This window comes from Ixodes scapularis, unplaced genomic scaffold, assembly GCF_016920785.2.
Source record: "Ixodes scapularis isolate PalLabHiFi unplaced genomic scaffold, ASM1692078v2 PGA_scaffold2__306_contigs__length_199485367, whole genome shotgun sequence".
NCBI classification, from domain to species: Eukaryota; Metazoa; Arthropoda; class Arachnida; order Ixodida; family Ixodidae; genus Ixodes; species Ixodes scapularis.
Genome location: NW_024609857.1, coordinates 63,500,110 through 63,506,500, shown reverse-complemented (window position 1 = coordinate 63,506,500; position 6,391 = coordinate 63,500,110).

The window sequence follows — 6,391 nt, the reverse complement described above, 5'->3', positions numbered from 1 at the left end:
GTACCAGGTCTACTGGGCCGGAGACGCTCGAACGAAAGGAGGATTCTACGACGCGAAAGCACTCTACAAGGCAGGTGAGTAGAACTGAAATACGGCGATTGATGTACGTGTGATTGGTTTAACTGCATATACAGCCGAAGCACTCTTTAGAGCGATGCACTTATTGTCGGAACCTCGCGCTGCAATTCTGAAATGCTCTTGACTAGGTCCGAGAGGTTTAGGCTAGAAAGTTTATACCTTCCTATCTGGTGTGGGCTATTGGCCTTACCGCAGTGTCGCAGCTCATTATTAGTGTTTCATGAAGAGCGCACACAAAAAGCATCCGCGAGCGTAGTTCAGATATGTCTGCTGCTCGCGTTCGTCCGTGGAAGCCAGGGCTGCCTGTAGTAGCATGCATGCTTGCTCTCTAGCTTCAACGGAGTCATATACGTTTTGTGAATTAAAGTGAATACGGTCGTCCCGAAAGGTTCAGACATCGAGGGCGTTTCTCTGAACGATGGTTTGGGTGCACGTGGGCCCGTTTGTAAAGGAATGCCCCTTTTGTCTAAAAAACGCAAATTTCAAAAGTAAAAAAAAAAAAAACAAGAAATAAGGACGGGTACACACTTTTTCTGATTTTTGATGTCATGAATTACATTCATTTTAAGGACTTGTGAACCGTTTCATAGCCACGCGAGATGGCCACCTCGGCTTGTGAACCGTTTCATAGCCATCCAAGGTGGCCATTTCGGAAGGCGAGCTTTTATATAAATGCTGCCCTTGTTGATGAAATTCCCTTGTTCGAATTCAATATGAGCACCTGTCACCATTGCTGAGAAACCCTCAGCACCGGCATTAGGTTCCAAATTATTATAGGATTTTCGAACTTCTGCATTGGAAATGATGCAATAACATTGGTCAAATGTTATATATTTTATTCGAAATTGAACGTGCGGTAATGGCCCACAATGTAATATAAGTTTGCACATTTTTCAGACTCTGAATAAGATGTAAGGAAATTTCGAATGGAGGAGAAGCGTCGTCTTTGTAAGAATCGATGAAGAGAAAAAAGAATGGTTTGTGCTTTTGCATTATCTCTGTATTCCAAGAAACTTGTTGTGCACTCCTGTTAGGCTGAAAACCTTTTAGTGTTGCTATAGATTTGGATACCAGCTAGGTCCATGCTTTTAAATTTAAATTAAAGCACACCTTCAAGCTAGTATGGTTTTCGCTTCCTGGTGTATAAAAAAACGCACACAAGAAACAGGAAACTTTGTGATCGTTGATATTACATTGTAGTAAAATCTTCAAAATTTAACTGTGGCTATTATGCAAGGGTATACGTTAGGCAGCGATGTTCTAAAAACATGTGTTCATTATTTGTGTGTTTTTTTTTTTTAATTCAGAATTGAAAAAAAAGTTTTCGTATAGGAAGAAAATATATAAATCCCCTAAATAAGGTATGACTGGGCTCCTTTATAGGTTTAATTTGATGTCAAATCTGTCATACGCTTTCCATCCCAATGTAGGTACTGGACGTTCTGAGGCTGCAGTCTATAAATATTGCTAGATCAAATTTAACAGAGCTCATGAGTGGGCAATTAGGTACAACCTTCGCGAGTCCAGCAGAATGTTTGCTTAAGCATGGCGTAACAGTAGGAAAATGCGTGGAGAAAGGTGCAAAAAACTCATCAATATTCAATTCAAGATTATTCGGCCAAAATCACTGTTCACTTTGAATTTGCTTCAAACTCAAAATCCATTATTTGCACATGCCTGACGAAGAGTTGTCGGATTCTGTGAAAATGGTGCTCACATTGATTGCAATGAATAGCTAGCGCTACTCGTGATCGGTTGAGTAGCTATGTGCTCCGCTTAGCGGCGGGTTCTATGAACAGCAGCAGGTTAAATACCTGCGAGGGCAGTGTGAGACATATTCAACACAGAAGTGTCCGTTTGATGTCGAACTCGCGGGAATTACGTCACCGTGATACAAACTCTCTACAAAGTAGCCCACAACATCTTTTTACGTCAAACACAGATTGAAGACACCATCGGTACTCCTAATAGGTTAATTGAGACGTCTACAAAATTGCCGGCGTATGATTGTTCAATGAATAAATATGTGTACAGCCCAGGTCTTCTGTATACACATAAGACTTTAGTCTCCCAATGCTCCAACAACTGCAGTTTTTTCTACGGGCTAACTTTTAAAGAGGTTGTATAAAATTGTTTGACCTGAAAGCTCAAAATTGTTTGCTCCAAAAGTGAGAATCTCTGCCCCAAAACCTGTTTTTACCTGCTACAAGAGGTACAAATTACCACTTGTCAGTTCCACCTTTTTAGTTCCCACTTGCTTTAACTTAATTTATTCTGACAGTGTTGTTTGTTTTACCTTTTCAGATCGAGCACCGCTCAAGGCAGGTGTTTTCTGTGACCTAATAAAGATACAACAGGTTTGATTTTGCATTTTACTTGTCATTTTCTGGGATGTTGTCCTTGAAGTTAACTTGCAGTGATCCTATGGCAGTCGAAAGTATGTAATAGTTTCTCTGGCAACGCTACAATCTGGTAAGCCTATCCTATCAGCTCAGCAGTGATCACAATCACACCTTCCATCAAGTATGTTCCATCAAAGACCACCACAGTATGTTCCATCAAAGACCACCACATACGTAATTTGGGACATTCCATCAGTGGCAGTCGGACGTCATCTGATGGACCATCAAAGCACGTTCCACCAGGGCTGCTGACTGGCAGTCAGTGTCCCAAATTACGTATCTTGATGGAATTTTCAATAGGGATGCTAAGGGACCGAATTTCTCTAGCTTTAAAGAAGATCAGTATGACAAAGTCACCGGGAAAGATTGCACTATTTCGACAGCTGATGGAAACAACTGTGTCTGCATGCAAGATGAAAGCATTGTGCTTGTAAAAAAACATCCTCACGATTAATGAGGATATAATGGTGTGTGGAACACACTTCAAACACAAAAGCAACTTTTATAAGCACCCAGTAAGTATCTTCTTCAGACTTGTGCGTGTATCGATGCTCGAAGCCTTCAGAAACTCTGTACTGTTGGAGCCTCAGGAATGTAAAGTGTAAATGTGCATGCTTCCCCAGGACTAGGAGCGACAACAAATATGTTGTCTACCCGCACCTCCACCTGATCGCTTAGGCGATCACTGCTTGCCTCACAGGTAGAAATTCTGAGTTTTCATTTTGTCATCGAATAGTCATGGAGGCTTCAAATCCAATGCGCATTTCTTTTTTCAGAACGACATGTATTCCGTGGTCGAATTTGATGAATGCGACCTGGAAGCTGAAGTTGTACCGCAGGCATGGATTGAAGGAGATAAATGTGCCTGGCCGCCATTACCACATAAAAAGATTCTCAAGGCAATAAAGAACTGTGTACCCAAAGACGACACATGGCCACAATTCCCATTATTTAGAAGGCTGCGACTGGTATGTCTGTCTTTGCACTTCATGAAAGAAACAAAAATGGCTTGCATGATTGTTTTGCCACCAAATTCTTTAGACATATGTTGATACTTTTATGGGCACATTAAACTTGATCGTCCTCTTTTCCTAACATGAAGACTTTATTTGTTTTCCTACATTGATACCTTGAGATGCATAAAGAATCATACAACAAATGAGAGGAGGAGATGCTGAGATAATGCAATGTTTCTGTGTTTCTGCAAGATGGAAAATAATTTGTTAAAATAATACGCCATTTTGCTAATTGTTTCGCCCAGTCATGAATTTTATTTCAGGCTTGCAGACGACATGGAACTGCTTTTTTTTTAGTCGCACTTTCGAGGTGTTCACTAGGTCAATACAGAAATATTTATTTTCTAACTTTCAGAAGACTTCAAAACTGCGATGAAACTGTGTCGCAGGTTGGAACATCACTCTGACCTCTCTGATGGAGGGATCAGGAAAAGAAAGGCGCCAGTGCGGTACATTTCCGAGGAAGATTGTGAGGAACCCGCACAGCCAAAGAGCAGAATAAGTGAGTTTTATCATTTACTTGATCTCATTTATTTCTATATTTTTAGGGAGAAAGCACCTTCAAGGTCAAAATATGTATACTGAAACATTTGCTTCTCACATTGCTTAAAGGACACATGCAAAGGAAAAAAACATTTTTTTTTTTGAACGGCTTAGATGGAAAAAGGACGCCATAAAACGATTTTACAATGTAGAAAAATTTTTAGAGCTATATTTACGGCGCAAAACGAATTTGTAGTTGGCGCCCGCGGGCACCGCGGAGAAGTGGTCCATATTTATCACGTGACTGGTCCTCATTTATCACGTGGTGCTTGCGTTCTTTCGGAAGCTTCCTATGGCCTCTAAAAGTAACTTATTCGTCTTTGTTTGAAGTATAACAAAAAACTAAGATGAATAAGTAACTTTTAGAGCCCAAAGGAAACTCCTGAAAAAGCGGAAGCAGACGTGATAGACCTGTGCGCCGGTCAGACGACGACGGCGGCGGCGGCGCCCCGAAGCAGACAAACTTGTGCGGCGGCGGCGGCGGCGGCGTGGAGAAACGCGTTGAAGCGGCGTTCGCACAACGCTCAGCGTGCGGCGGCGACGCAGCGCGGCGGCGCGCGGGCCTGCCACGTGACCAGCAGCGGCTCCCGCGAGCGCAAACTACAAATTGGTATAGCGCCGTAAATATAGCTCTAAAATTTTTTTTTCTTCGTTGTAAAATCGTTTTATGACATCCTTTTTCCATCTAAGCTGTCTAAAAAAAAAATGTTTTTTTTCCTTTGCATGTGTCCTTTAAAGGGCAACTCCACTCAAAATGTCGACCCTATAAAAATGATTGTTATCGCTTTAGGGAGTCAAAATAGGGTCACACCCAAAATATCGCGTCAAACCGACTCCCCATTCTCGATTAAAAGCAATATTAAAAACGTTCTACGAGCTGGGTTAGCGGCCCGACAGCAGGTGAGCAACGCTGGCACCGGGTGAGCTAGTGAAGCAACACTGCGCAGTGACGTAGGTTTAGTCCTACGCTCTCCTACGGACTTGGAGGACGCTTCGTTTCCCGTGGTATTCTTCGATTCTGTAGACGGCAAGAGGTGTTTACCGGGTTATCCTGTGCTCTCCTATTTTTATTTGTGTTCCTTGAAGTTAATTTAACTCCAGCATAGCTTCCGCGACCGCGCGGAAGAGAACGAAGTGGTGTTGCTCGCTCGCGTGTGTCGTAGAGCCGGAGAGACTCGCCGGACTTGCGCTGGGCAATTCCCAGCACGACTTGCAGTGCTGTGGGTTGCAGCAACAATTCGGTGCGAAAACCGGAGCTGCGGTTCCACCAGTTTCCGAGAGATCAGAAGAGGCGCAAGGTGTGGGTCGATGCCGTTCGCCGGACAGACTTCGGAAGACCTTGGACTCCGAGCTCCAACGCGAAGCTGTCTGCCGCGGGTTTCACAACGAAACACGCGTCTTTGAAGAAGGGTGTGGTGCCCTCGCTATTTGCGTACCGTCCACCGGCTGCCCCAGCACGAGCGGCCTACAACAAACGGCGGCGAATCGAGGTACGATCGTTTCCGCGCGTACAATGTAGAGTGACTCTGTGCATTGACCAATTTCTGTCGTTTTCGTTTTTTCGTAACAGATTGTGAACGAAGCCCTAGCTGCCGGACCGAGCGCTGCGGCTTGCGCCCCACCGGCGGATGCCTGCTCTACGCCAGAAGCTGCCGATGACGGCGACGCATTTGCTGCCGGGGCGAGCGCCCCACCGGGAGACGCCTCTACCGCAGAAGCTGCCGAAAGCGGTGTCACGGAGCTAGACAGCGCGATGGACGTGGACGAAGGAATCGCTGCCGGGCCGACCACCGCGGCTTGCACCTCTCCCGGGAGTACCTCCACCCCAGAAGCTGCCGAAGCCGGAGTCGTGGAGCTGGGCAGCACGACGGACGCCGCTGGGCCCGACTCCGTTGAAGCCAGCGTCGCAACCAGCGTCGACGCAACATGTAGCGACATGGGTACGAAGCGTACGAAGGATTCCTGAATGACTAAGGCTATACGCACTACGGCGTGCACCTCGATCGTAAAATGTTACGTGCAGAACTTTTTGATTTGGTTCTTGTATAAAACCTACTTCGAAGCTGTGGCGCAGCACAGTGGTAACGCGTCTGCCTCACGCGCAGTAGTCTGGTTCAATCCCCACTGTGGGTGTTTTTTTTTTTCTCTCTCTATCTCTCTCTCTCATATTTTGTTTTGTTGAGACATTTGGCTAAATGCCTAAGTCTCGTTTTAATAATATCCTGCCCCCTGTCAAAAAAAAAAACAAAAAAATTGCGGAGTATGCTACAATTGAGCACAGATATGCAAGGCGAATATTTAGGAAAGCGTTCTTATCTAAGGAAGTTGCTTTTACATTGCAAAGTGTCCCTT